The following is a 14,581-nucleotide window of genomic DNA, read 5'->3' as shown; positions in this document are numbered from 1 at the left end:
AACTTTCCTAGCGTCTACACAGCCAACCCGCTATTTCAAAATTCATTTGAAATAGCGGCGTGCTTATTTTGAATTTGGTAAACCTCATTCCACGAGGAATAACGCCAAATTCGAAATAGCTAAATCGAAATAATTGCTGTGTAGATGCTTATTTCGAAACTAGCCAATTAGCCCGTTTCAGGTCTCTCCTCCACATCGGTCTTCTCTCCTGAGCCTCCGGTCTCTCACTCCATGTCTCTCCTCTCTCCTCCTCCTACTGCCCCCCCCCTCTCAGCTCTCTTCCGCCTCCTGCCTCTCTCCATCTCTATCTTTCTCTTCTCCTCCTCCTGCCTCTCACTCTCTCTCTGCTCTCCTCTGTCTCCATTGGGGATGCACGCTCGTCCAGGCCCTGCCCCCTGGGAGTGTACGTCACCTCCCCGCCCCCCCTTCGCCTCCCATCGTGGCGCTCAGCTGACTTCTACGCCGCTCAGCCGGGCCGCCGCATGGGAGCAAGTGGCGCAAACGGCCTCTCTCTCTTCTCCTACTGCCTCGCCCTCTCTCTCTCTCAGCTCTCGTCTGCCTCCTGCCTCTCTCTCCACCTCTCTCTCTTTCTCTTCTCCCCCTCCCGCCTCTCACTCTGTTTCTCTTCTCCTCCTCCTGCTACGTCTCTCTCACTCTCTCTCTCGCTGTCCTCCACCTTCTCTGTTCTCCTCTCTGTCTCCTCCGCGTCCTCTGTGTCTGCTCCGCTTTCCTCCTTTTGAATCCGGCACCCTTTCCTGACATCAGAGATGCACACTCGTCCAGGCCCCGCCCCCTGGCTGTTCCCTCTGGGCGGCGCTGTTGCCTCCCGCCGTGGCACTCGGCTGACTTCTGCGCCGCTCAGCCGGGCCGCCGCGTGGGAGCAAGTAGCGCAAGTGGCCATTTGGGCCCCGCGCTCCCCATGCAGCACCCCTTTGGGAGGAGGACTCCAATGTCCACGATCTCTGCACTAGATGCAGGAACGTGGCCATCTACAGGCGGATGGCTGACAGCCTGGCCACCAAAGGTCACATGCGCACCCAGGGAGCAGGTGCACATGAAAATAAAAGAGCTGCGGCAGGCCTATGCCAGGGCCTCGGGGGGCAGCTTCCAGCCAGGGGCTGACCCAGACCCCTGCCCCTATCATGATGCCCTGGACCTCATCCTGGGGGGTCACACAATCCATGCCCCCCAGGTGGTCATTGACCCTGGGGCAGAGGGCCCTGCCCATGACACTGAGGAGGAGGAGGAGGAGGAGAAGGATGGCCAGGATCCTGGAGGGAGCATACCCCGCACTCAGGACCCCCGAGCCGTCCCAGCAAGACTGTCGCCGGTGTCATCTGAGGCTGGGGAGGCCTTGACATGTGAGTGCCATCACTGTCCCCTTATGCAGGGCCGGGGGGGCAGGGGGAGAGAGAAGGAGACCAGGGACCGCGCATGTGGGCCTTGCTGACCACGGAGCACGCAGCAACCTATGCATGTGCCGTGCCACGCTGGGCATGTGGGCCCAGCTGGCTGCCAAACAGGGGCCCTGGCCTGTTACCCACACGCGTGTCTGTATGAAGGCACATGACGTGCTCCTGACCCCGGGGAGGGACACTGCATGATGCCCTCCCTCCACACGCCCCCTCTATGCAGAGGCAGGGCACATCTCCCCTCCACCCCCATCCCCACACTAGATACAGCATAGGGGCATAGGTGCAGTCCCGGGCCAGCTCACGCTCCCGGGGATAGCAGGACATGCCGAACATGCAAGCACATGCAAGCACATCGCCTCCAATGGTGCAGAGACCTGCTGTCCTCGTTGTGCAGAGGGGGGCTGGGCTTCACCCACTGTGTCCCCAGGGAGAACTGACCACTTCTCTTGTTTCTTCACAGCCACAGCAGCTGCGAGTGCAGAGCGCACCACCCTGCCCAGGACAGCCTCCCGCACCCGGGTCAGCGGGCTGACCCGTAACCAGGAGGACTACCAGCGGCAGCACCGGGGGATCCTGCGAGGCCAACACCGCACCCTCGACCACTGGGTGCATGAAGACCTGCAGCTGCAGCGGGAGAGCTGGCGGGAGCTGCTTGCCCAGAGCTGTGCCATCTCCGACCACCTGCAGGCCCTGGTGCAGAGATTTCTGCCTCCTGCCGCTCCAGCCCCAGCTGCTGTCCCAGCTACCGCTCCTCTTACCACTCCTGATCCCCCTCCCGCTTCTTCCTCCCCCCCTCTACCCGCCCCACCCTCCATACCCGCTCCCCCCCCCGCCGGGAGCGCCGAGGCCCCTGCACCCACAGTGCTGGGAGACAGGTGGGCCAGCAAAACCCCCAACCATGAGCTTCTCCTCCCCGTTCCTCCCCTGGCCTCCCCCTTCCAGCTCCCCCCTCCCAGGTTTCCCCCTCCCCTCTCCCACCCTCATTCCCTCCCACCCCAGTTATGTTCAATAAACAGCATTTGTTTTTGTCAACACGTGTCTTTATTTAATGGGAAGGGGGATTAGGGAGGGGTCAGTGAAAGGATGTGAGGGTGAAATGAGGCACAAGCCCCCAGTGGGGCACACCAGGGAGACTTTAGTCCTCCTCGGGGTGGAAGCTCTCCCGCAGGGCCTCCCGGATACAGACAGCCCCCCGATGGGCCTCTCGGCTGGCAGCCGTGCGGGGCTGAGCGTACAGGCCAGCCAAGTAGTCGGCCTCTGCCATCCATCCCGGCAGGAAAGCCTCCCCCTTCCTTTCGCACAAATTATGCAGCACACAACACGCTGCCACCACGTGCAAAATATTCCGCTCAGATAGGTCCAGGCGGGTGAGGAGGCATGTAAAACAGGCCTTCAACTAGCCAAACACCCCCTCCACCACGATGTGGGCCCTGCCGAGCTTGGCATTAAAGGCCTGTCAGGAGGGGTTGAGGTGTCCCGTGTAGGGCTTCATCAGCCAGGGTTGTAGGGGATAGACCGCATCCCCCACCAGACACACAGGCATGTCCACGTCCCCGACCCTGATGTGGCAGTCGGGGAAGAAAGTCCCGGCGTCCAGCCTTTGGCACACGGAGGAGTTGCGGTAAACCCGCATGTTGTGTGCTTTGCCGGACCAGCTACGTTAATGTCCACAAACTGGCCCCGGTGGTCAGACAGAGTCTGCAGGATGACCGAGAAGTATTCCTTCTGGTTGATGTACAGTGAGGCCTGGTGGTCCGGGACACGGATGGGGATGTGCATCCCGTCGATTGCCCCCCCGCAGTTGGGGAAGCCCAGGGCGCCAAACCCCTCGATCACTGCGTCCACATCAGTGAGGCGGATGACTCTGCGGAGAAACACTGTTGATGACCTTGACCACCTGCAGAGGGACACACAAAACCACCGAGAGTCACTGGGGTGCCAGGGTGGCTGAGAGTGCTCCTTCCCTGCCACTGCCCTGCACCCCCACTCCCAGGAGCAACCCCCCCTGCAATCCTGGTCACCGAGGGCAGTCCATAGTGCAGCTGGGACAGAACAAACCCTCCCGTGGAGGGGACTTGCACCCCCTCCCCCTTTTCCCTAGGGCAGCCCATCCCCTCCTTGCACCACCCCATCCTGGCACAGTGGTTGGAGACTGCCATACCTGCATGAGCACTGCTCCGACGGTGGATCTCCCCATGCCAAATTGGTTCGCCACGGATTGGTAGCTATCCGACGTGGAGAGCTTCCAGAAGGTGATGGCCACATGCTTGTGGAGGGGAATGGCGGGCCTCATGTGCGTGTCCTGTCGCTGCAGAGCAGGGGCGAGCCACCCACAGAGCTTGAGGAAGGTGTCCGTCTTCATCCTGAAGTTCTGGGTCCATTATTGGTCTCCCCAGCGCTTCAGGACAATGTCGTCCCACCAGTTGCTGCTGGTGTCCAGACGCCAGATGCAGCGGGGAACGCTGGCATCTGGAAGCTGCAGCTGCTCCTCCCCATCCCCCAGGACGGTCCGGAGGACAGCGTGGGGGTCGGGCTGCAGCAGATGCTGTGAGGCAGCCTGCAGAAAGCACAGCCAGGCTTGCAGCAACACGTCCAAAAGAAGCACCAGAGTGCTGTGGTGTCCCGAGTCAGGGCAACCAGAGCATGCAGAGAGAAAATGCTTTGCTGTCCCTCAGCGAGGTAGGCAAGCAAGCAGGGAAAGCTGAGAACCGGCTGTCCAGGGGGGTCCTTTTAAGCACAAGCCTCAGATAGCCTCAGGCAGCAGCCACACAAAGTAACTCCTGACCTGAAGCCCTGCTGGAACCGGTTTCAGCTGGCCTTAAATGCGATTCAGCGTCCAATCAGTGTGGACGCGCTATTTTGAAATAGCAGAACACTATTTTGAAGTGCATTTTGTGTGTAGATGCGTTATTTCAAAATATCTTATTTCGAATTAACTACTTCGAAATAAGATATTTTGAAATAACACTGTAGTGTAGATATACCCTGAGAGAGACAAGTGTTTGCATACATTTCCCAGACCTGAAGCAGAGCTCTGTATGGCTCAGAGTGCCACAGCTAAATACAAACTGGAACAGATAGCTTAGCATAATTAATTAACACTTAGTTCCCCTGATATTGCAAGGGATCATTCAAGTTGAAGTAGACAGTTGATAACAACCTCTCTGGGCTCCTGGGCAAGGTAGGGTGGGGGCTGGCTCTGCACACCTGGATGGGGTGGTGCCTTGGGTGGAAGGGGCAAAGCTGTGGGAGGCAAGTCCTTAGTGCTGACCGGACTGCGCTGCGCTGCGCCCCCCCCCCCCCCAGTGCTAACTGGAGCGTGCCACACAGACCTCCAGTGTCAATTTAAAGGGCCAATTTTCTGGGAGCCCCATGCCCTTTTGAATCACTGGGCCCTGGGACAGTTGCCCCCTTAACACCTGTCCTTATGGGGGGAAGAGGAAGTAATAGAAGCTGGGCAGTGTCAATATTAACCAGGCCCACTGATGGGGGTGTAAAGTGGGTCAGTGCTCAGCTTCATTCCCCCCAGGGACCCAGCCAAGAAAAACAACATTCATTCTTCCTGCTCCCATTTTAATTATTTTTCTTCTTTATCCTCTTCCTATATTATAAGTAATAAGTACATGAAAATTAAGTGAGGTATCTTGATTGTTTTTATAGTCTGACTTTTTTTTCACAGACCACTTGACAATTGCTGAGGGTCTCAGTGGACCACTTAATGATCTTTCTAAACATTGTTTGTACCATGAGCTAACTATTGTAAAGTGCTTTGGATAAGAGCACTTTATTTTAAAAAAAACATAATAAATTTTCCTCAGTCTACCTGAATGGAGTTCTCTGTGCACAGTTTGAGAACTTCTGGTCTAGATGAAAGCTTGTATTTGCATTAAGCTAACGTGAAAAATGTGTAAACATAACTTTTATTTTTCCATTCATGCATCATCTATACATTTTAACTTCTTCTGAAGAAACTTATTCAGTTTGAAATAAAAATATTTATTCAGATCACTTTATTTCTACACTTATTACTTACAATGACTTAACTGACGATTTTGTAAAGAAAATTTTGTGACGAGGCACTTTCAATTGTCAGTATTGCTGAACTTGTCAAATGTTCCCGACTCATCGTATTTCATAAATCATTTTTAACTCATTTCAATACAGGGAAAAAAAAGTTCACTAGAAGCATTTGTGACGGATATTGTTAAAAATATTTTCAGAATGGTTTCTACATTTGGAAAGGTTGCCTGCAAACCGTCATGTACAAGTCTATACAAAACAGCTGGTGATCTCCAAGTGCAGACCTCATCATTTTTTATAAAATGAATGAAATAGACACAAATATTTTTGAAGATGAAGTGAAACATGTCCTCTCGGTAGAATTCACTTAATTACCTACTGCAGTGGCTTTTAGCATCTTCATCCATACTTCTGTCAAAAAACATGCAAAATAAATCAGCAGTTTTTAGTGATTCACTTCTACTCTGAAATTGCACTATTATCGTGTCACAAATAACATTGATGATCTCAAGGAAGATCTTCTTTCCCTTTAAATTATTTTTTTATGAAACTAGAGACAATGAAATCAATTTCCTGGGTTTTTTACACTTCATCAGATATATCAGAGGAACCTATATTTTCTGTTAATGTTAGTGCCTCAGTTACAAGTTTTGTCATGGAAGTTCGAAATGACTGGAAACAGTATTCGATAAATTTGTATCCCATCCCTCCTCCATCCCCCCACAGAGCCGACTGCCCATCCCCCTCCATCCCCCCCCCCCCACAGAGCCAATTTTTTGCAGATATTCACTGACAGCATTAATTATTTGAAGTAAACAGCTCCACAAAATAGTAAAAACAGCAATATCATACTTTTCAAGCTTTTCTGCTAAGGATTTTGCTTCAGTTTTCACACGTGGTTTTTCAGAATGTGATGTTATAAAGAGAACCTTATTAGACATAGCCACATCATAGCTCATTTTCAAAGCCAAAACAGCATCTGCATGAGCAGACCACCTGGTGTCACAGAAAACAGTTGACAGTCAAAAGAATTTATTTGCCTGGTCCAAGCGTGAGTGAACGGTTTCCACACATTGGTGGAGTATGCTACAAACACGTATGCTTGTTTTTCAAAGTAAAAAAATGTGTAGCTCCCTCACAAGATGCGGCTGCCACATTGCAGATTTAATGTAAGGAATGGCGGGAACATGGTATGAATAAGGCAGAGGGATTTGTATTGTTCAGTCTTGCCTGTAGACGTGAATATTTTCCTGCCATATTTGTGGCGTTATCAAAGCTCTGCCCACAACAATTTTTGATGTCCAAACCTAAATTTGCAATGATTTCCAAAAGCGTTGTCTCTAGACATTCAGAAGTGTGGGATTTTAGTGGGACAAAACAAAGAAATCGATCTACAACTTCACCATTGCTAGTCACATATCTTAAAATTCATGTTAATTGGTCTACATGAGCCACATCTGGTGTTGAATTGACTATTATGGAATAGTACTTAGAAACCAATTCACTGATGAAGTAAAGGATGCCGAGCTGCTCTGCCATTATAGTAAGATTGTAGGTTTGGAGCTGTGACAGCATGCACCAACCCTACACTGAGCCAGTAAGGGTTAACCAGGCCTGCATTTCTGAGAGAGCCCCTCCCCCACAGCCCTGCTGGGCATGCTCCAACTGGAGGACCAGCATAAAGGCCAGTGGAGCAGCTCAGTCAGGGCTGACCACCGCAGAGGAAGAAGCGGTGCAAGAGGGCCTATCTCTGAGCGGGAGCGTCAGAGTATTTGCGCAAGAAGCACTGATTTTGTACAGTACAAAGTCAGTGTTTTTGCGCAAATACTCACGACCAGTGCAGACAGACGGCAAGTTTTTGCGCAAAAGTGGCCGCTTTTGTGCAAAATCTTGCCAGTCTAGATGCACCCCCTTAATTAAAACAACACAAAACAACCCCAAAACAACATTATGTCATGACAGATAGAGAACCATGGTTGTTTTTACCTGGTACCAGAGCTTTTTGATGTTCTGAAAGACAAAGAAAATATTTCTACCCTCGTGGGGTGACACATATTTTAGACTACTTTACAGATGTCTTTGCTAATTTTGATTAGCTTGCTGTTACTCAATGGTATGCTTCTTTTTTGCACAGCAGTTTTAGAGGGTTTGAGTAGATTACTTTATTGTTCAATTATTAAGTTATAGGAGGCATGTTTTAGTTTCCCTCTTGTACTTCTGATTAGGATTTTTAATGAGTGAAGCGTCAAATTATTCACGGCTAGTGATGAGAGAATTTACTGCCACAAACTCTTTTTTTTTTTTTGGACAAGGCCTTTGCTAGTTACTATTCCAGCAATCAAAAAGTTTTTATTTTTTCTGGAAAAGAATCATATACAATGTAACAAGCTTACTTATGGGGGACTGCGAGCCCCACATTTTTCTGAAATAAACAGGCAGGTTGTTATTCATACAACCTTGGATCTGAAAGCAAGCCAAAAGTGTATGATTTGTTTTCTTAGAGAGCAAATTTAACCTTTAAGGGTGCAGCTTTTATAAATTTACAATGTATAAATTCCATTCTCTTATGCAGTTAACCAGTTAAGTGTTAATTCCTTATCTCCTTTTTTTTAGTAGATGTAACAAAGTGTCTGTAGAAAAATGTTTAAATTTGATTTTTTTTCTTTTGTTTTTTGGCAAGTCTTTTATACTCCTAGTTTGAGATTCAGTTTTCCTTTTGGACGCCTCCTCATACCAATTGAAAAAAGGCATCCCATTGAACCTGGGGTAGCTTAGATCCTCTGGATTCCAAGGCACCCTTCAAGTGCACTATTTTACCTGTATTAAAAGTACCTTTCACCAGAAACTGTCTAGACAAATTATTTTATGTGTACACATCCCATTTATCCAGAAACTTGCAAGTTTTAGGAGAGCAATGCACATACATATAGTATGCTGGAGTCCCCTTAAGGGGGAACGGGGATCTCCTTTAACTGTCCAGTACCTATTACCTCATCCACACAGGGAAACACAGGTACACTAGTGGGGAAGTCTGCACCATCCAGGCATCATCCCGTGACTTCTGTCGCCGAGGTGATCCTGACCCCCCGGTAACGGGATGTAGCCAGAGACAGGGAGGGGTAAATGGGGTTAGTCACCACTGAGAACTCATACCATCCGAGACTTTAACTGCTAGAGCTGGTTGCTCCTTCGCAGCGGGCAGCCAGGGTGGCTAATGGATGCCCCAGGAGTCTGTCCCAGGGAGGCGAGAAGACTCAACGCTCAGTTCTCAGGAATCATGCACTCAGTCAGATACATTCACACACACAACAAATGTATAATTTAACAACCGGACTTATATACCAGACTCTCCCACCAGAACGTTCTTATTTCCAAATTCCTGACAGAACTGTTTCTTAGCCGGCACACTGGTTTTGAACTGACCTGAGTTTAAAGGTTCAGATCCAGCAATTCCACCAAGCGCCCGAAGCCAACAGGAAGCCCTCTACTGATTCTCCAAGTAGGGATTTAAAAGGCCCCTCACCTTGTTTGTGGCGCCTGGAGTTCGGTAGGGAGCGGCCTGTGGCTTTTCCAAGCGAAAAGCGGGATGTGTGGATCCGAGTCACGGCACCAGAATTGTCGTGGAATAAACACACGCTAGCTGTAGGGTTCAAGTTAGACAAAACCACTTTAATATCCCAGCTGGGGGGTGGGGGGTTGTCGCAGACGGCAGGGAGTCAGCCCTTACCGATACAAGGCCCCCACCCTTTACATTCAACAGTCTGATATATTTATACTTTTTGACAAGGGCACAGTGGAAATTTACAGGGAAAAAGAGGAAGTAAGGCACTTTACCCTTAAATGGTAACATCTGCTTGACCTTTTAACCTATTTCAAGCAGTGCGGTTTTTTTACTTAATGGCATTGTGGTTAATTGCTCAACTTGCTTAAAAGCTCGCTTCTGACGTAGGACACACTGCGTACAATATCAGACTTTGGTCAAGCTATTGAGGCCTACCCCCACAGTACCACTCATGGAGTGGAGCAGATATTGAGGGGCCGCCTCAGAGGGGGCTGTGCATACCTGCCCTGTGACAACTGGTGGAGAATGTGGGCACTTACTGCCATCTCTCCACACTTCCCCTTATATTGGGGGCAGGGGGAAATCGCACTGAGAGTCCCCAAAAGACTAGAGGGAAAAAGGAGTTTTCTGTTGTTAGCGATATCTTTTAGATGAGATGGATCCCAGCAAGTTTTTTGAGTGGTTGCTGGACAGCCATCAGAAGCAGGCCACCCAACAGCAGCAGCAGGACACTCAACTGCTCCAATATATGGTGACCCATCAACAACTGCAGGTGACCCAACAACAGGAGAAGCAGCAGCAGCTACTGAGGGAACTAGCCGCCCAACAGCAGGCCCAACAGGATCAGTGGCTCCAGCAGATGACGGCGCTGTGGTGGGCTGTACCACCTCCCCTCCCTAGCTCATCTGAAGAGTAGGCCAAGGGTGGTCTGTCAGGGTTGCCCATACACCTCATGAAGATGGGACCCCATGATGATCCTGAAGCCTACCTGGTGATATTCGATCGGGTCGCTGCTGTCGCAGGATGGCCACCAGAACACTGGACCACTTTACTAGCACCTTATCTTACCTGGCAGGTAAGGTGGCAGGTACCACCTTATATAGCAGAGAAAAAGGAAGGACAAGGAAGAACTGGGAGGCAAGATCAAATCAGTATCTTCGTGCATTTGTATATAGGCATCTAAATATGGGTAATAAGCAGGAAGAACTGGAAATGCTAATAAACAAACACAACTATGACATTGTTGGTATCACAGAGACTTGGTGGGATAATACACATGATTGGAATATGGCAGTCTAGGCGCGGATCTGTCGAAAATAAACCCTTTGTCGACAGATCCTGTAAACCTCATTTTCTAGACTGTAGGTTTTTTTTGAAAAAGCTCCGTTTCGAAAAAAAGCGGTGGCCATGTTTATGCTAATGAAGCACAGGATATTTAAATCCCTGCTTCATTAGCAATTTCAACGTGCCTAATCTACATCTCTCTGTCGACAGAGGTGTAGTCTAGACGTACCCTGGGATAGGGGTCTACTACAGACCACTTACCCAGGCGGAAGTGGTGGATGATGCTTTTTTAAAAAACTAACAAAAAAAGTGCAGGATTTGATGGTGATGGGGGACTTCAACATATGTCTGGATAGTTGGGAAACTAACACAGTGGGGCACAGACTATCCAATAAGTTATTGGACTGCACTGGAGATAATTTTTTATTTCAGAAGGTTGTTAAAATCAAATCTAGAACAGCTTCCCCCCAGTAGCTTTTTCAAACAGGGAGGAACTGGTTGAGAATTTGAAAGTGGAAGGCAGCTTGGGTGAAAGTGATCATGAAATCAGAGTTTGTGATTCTAAGGTATGGTAGAAGGGAGAACAGCAAATTAGAGACAATGGATTTCAGGAAGGCAGATTTTGGTAAGCTCAGTCTTGCTTCCCATGGGACCTTACCTACCAGATCTCTAACGGGAAAAACAATTGAAGAGAGTTGGCAGTTTTTCAAAGGAACATTATTAAGGGCCCAAAAGCAAGCTATTCCGCTGAGTAAGAAAGATAGGAAGTATGGCAAAAAACTGCCTTGGCTTAACCAGGAGATCTTGCATGATCTAAAAATCAAAAAAGAGTCCTATAAAAAGTGGAAACTAGGACAAATTACAAAGGATGAATATAGGCAAACAGCACAGGAATGCAGGGGCAAGATTAGAAAGGCAAAGGCACAAAAATGAGCTCAAACTAGCTAAGGGAATAAAGGGAAACAAGAAGACTTTCTATAAATACATTAGAAGCAAGAGGAAGACGAAGGACAGGGTAGGCCCACTGGTCAGTGAGGAGGGAGAAACAATAACAGGAAACTTGGCAATGGCAGAGGTGCTTAATGATTTCTTGGTGAAGACCGAAACAAAGAAGTCTGATGATGAAGGAATGCCTAACATAGTGAATGTTAGTGGGAAGGGGGTAGGTTTAGAAGATAAAATAAAAAAAGTTAAAGTCACTTAGAAAAGTTAGATGTCTGCAAGTCACCAGGGCCTGATAAAATGCATCCTAGAATACTCAAGGAGCTGATAGCTAAAGGCTCAGATACCTCCTCTATCATCTTTGGAAAATCATGGAAGTCGGGGGAGATTCCAGAAGACCAGAAAAGGGCCAACATAGTGCCCATCTATAAAAAGGGAAATAAGAACAACCCAGGAAACTACAGTTTACTTGCTCCATTATCTTTCCTGGCACAGAAGTTAATTAAGAAATTCATCTGCAAACACCTGGAAGATAATAAGGTGATTGGTTTGACATGATCTGTTCTTTACAAATCCATGCTGGCTGTTACCTATCTGATAGCTTTCTTTGATAGGATAACAAGTCTGGTGGATAAGGGAGAAGTGGTAGACATGGTATACCTAGACTTTAGTAAGGCACTTGATACGGTCTCACATGATATTCTTATCAATGAACTAGGCAAATACAACTTAGATGGGGCTACTATAAGGTGGGTGGATAACTGGCTGGATTACCGTTCTCAGAGAGTAGTTATTAATGGTTCACAATCTTGCTGGAAGGGCATAAAAAGTGGGGTTCCACCGTGGTCTGTTTTGGGACTGGTTCTGTTCAATATCTTCATCAACGATTTAGATATTGGCATAGAGAGTATGCTTACTAAGTTTGCAGATTATACCAAGCTGGGAGGGGTTGCAACTGCTTTGGAGAATAGGGTCATTGTCCAGATCATTTTGAATTAACTGGGGAAATGGATTGTTCCTTCCTACGTGATGTACTTTAATAAGGACAAATTTAAACTTCATCCTGTTTACCTCAGACCATTTCACACACACAGAATGGGAAGCGACTGTCTATGAAGGAGTACTGCAGAAAGGGATCTAGGGGTCATAGTGGACCACAATTTAAACATGAGTCAACAGTGTGACGCTGTTGCAAAAAAAGCAAACATGTGTCTTGCTCACAACACACCTGTTAATGCATCCCAGAACCAAGAAGTCATTCTTCTGCTCTAATCTACGCTGATTAGGCCTCAGTTGGAGTATTGTGTCCAGTTCTGGGCACCACATTTCAAGAAAGATGTGGAGAAATTGGAGAAGGTCCAGAGAAGAGCAACAAGAAAGATTAAAGGTCTAGAGAACATGAGCTATGAAGGAAGACTGAAAGAATTGGGCTTGTTTAGTTTAGAAAGGAGATGACTGAGAAGGGACATGATAGCAGTTTTCAGGTATCTAAAAGGATGTTACAAGGAGGAGGGAGAAAAAATTGTTCTCCTTGGCCTCTGAGGATAGAACAAGAAGCAATGGGCTTAAACTGCAGCAAGGGAGGTTTAGGTTGGACATTAGGAAAAAGTTCCTAACAGTCAGGGTGGTTAAACACTGGAATAAGTTGCCTAGGAAGATATGACCTCTCGAAATCCTTTCCAGTTCTAGTGTTCTATGATTCTATCTGAAAGGCGCAGCCCAGATGGCCTACAGGAATCTGGACCCCCGTGAGGCACTGGAGTACCCCTGGGTTAAGGCGGCCATATTAGATCAAGCCGGAGTCAGCCCCGAGATGTACTGCCAGCGGCTGCGAAAGAAACGATACCCACCAGGAGCCAACCCCAGAGCGGTGGCCCAACGGATCCAGGACAACTGCTGATGGTGGCTGAAACCGAATCAACAGACAGCGGCACAAGTAGCAGAACTGGTAGGACTTGCACAGACTGCTCCAGTGCTGTCTAAGGGCGTGAATGGGTGGTGCCATTGTACCTGCTCTAAGGCCCTCGCCAAGGCCGTCTCCTTGACGGAGGACTATATGGCTGCCAAAGAGCCTGCAAAGCTAGACCAGAAACCAGGGAGCCTGAGAGTACAGCGTAAGTGGCAAATCAGGGGGCTTGGGAAAGTAAATGGGGGTGCGCTGCCCTCCCAAGAGAAAGCATCGCAACAACCCAGGGCAACTCAGATGAAGGAATTCCCTAGGCCACCTCAGCAACCCAGGGCAACCCAGTTAAGGGAGCCCATGGGGAACACCCCTACCTGAGGGAAGGAAGGCCCTCCAATGGAGTGGGAAGCTCCCCCACAGGAAACACTACCTATGGGGCTGAACAAAAGCTGCTATTACCAGTGTGGCCAGGAGGGACATGTCTGGAGGGAGTGTCCCCTCATGGATTACACTTATAGGCAGGTGCTGGTGGTGGGATCATGGGCTAGAAAAAGAGACCCCGCTAAGATCGGCATCCCATTCACCCTGATGGGGATCACTACTATGGTGTTGGTGGACTCGGGGTTCAGCCAAATGATTATCCAGGAGGGATTGAGCCCATTGCCAGACAAAGGGAGGAAAACGGTGTAGCTACAATGCATCCATGAGGACGTGAAAGCTTACCCCATAACTGGGGTGACTCTGGAGATCAGGACACGGGAAGAAGTTTGCCAAGTGGTGGTGGCGGCCAAGAAGTTAACCAATCTTCTCAGGGCCAATCCTAACCAACTGGCGGCCCCAGCTCGCCCGTAGGGTTGTCAGATGGTTTCAAAAAAAACACCAGAAAAAAATGTGTCAAGCAAAAAAAAAGGGAGCGGGGGGGGGGGGGTGTCAGGGAGTAAACAGGGAAACCTGGGAGGAGGATTCAGGAGAGAGGGACGAGCCGTGACCGCGTTTTGGCCCGAAAACTGGCTCTGTTGGTGGCCCCTTCAAAATGGCGGCCCCAGGCAACTGCTCAGCTCGCCCACCCCTAAGACCAGCTCTGAATCTTCGGGTATGTCTACACTAGCCCCCTAGTTCGAACTAGGGAGGCTAATGTAGGCATTCGAAGTTGCAAATAAAGCCCGGGATTTAAATATCCCGCGCTTGATTTGCATCTTCCCAGCCGGTCTCCATTTTTTGAAATCTACAAGTCCAGACTAACTGCCCGCGTCTACACGCGGCAAGGACCCGGTAGTTCGAATTAAAGCCCTAGTTCAAACTACCTGTTAAACCTCATTCCAGGAGGAATAACAGGTAGTTCGATTTAGGGCTTTAATTCGAACTACCGGGTCCCTGCCACGTGTAGACACGGGTAGTTAGTCCGGACTTGTAAATTTCAAAAATGGCGACCAGCCGGGAAGATGCAAATCAAGC

Source organism: Pelodiscus sinensis, chromosome W (genome assembly GCF_052426305.1).
Source record: "Pelodiscus sinensis isolate ZL-2025 chromosome W, ASM5242630v1, whole genome shotgun sequence".
NCBI classification, from domain to species: Eukaryota; Metazoa; Chordata; order Testudines; family Trionychidae; genus Pelodiscus; species Pelodiscus sinensis.
This window is presented reverse-complemented; position numbering follows the sequence as displayed.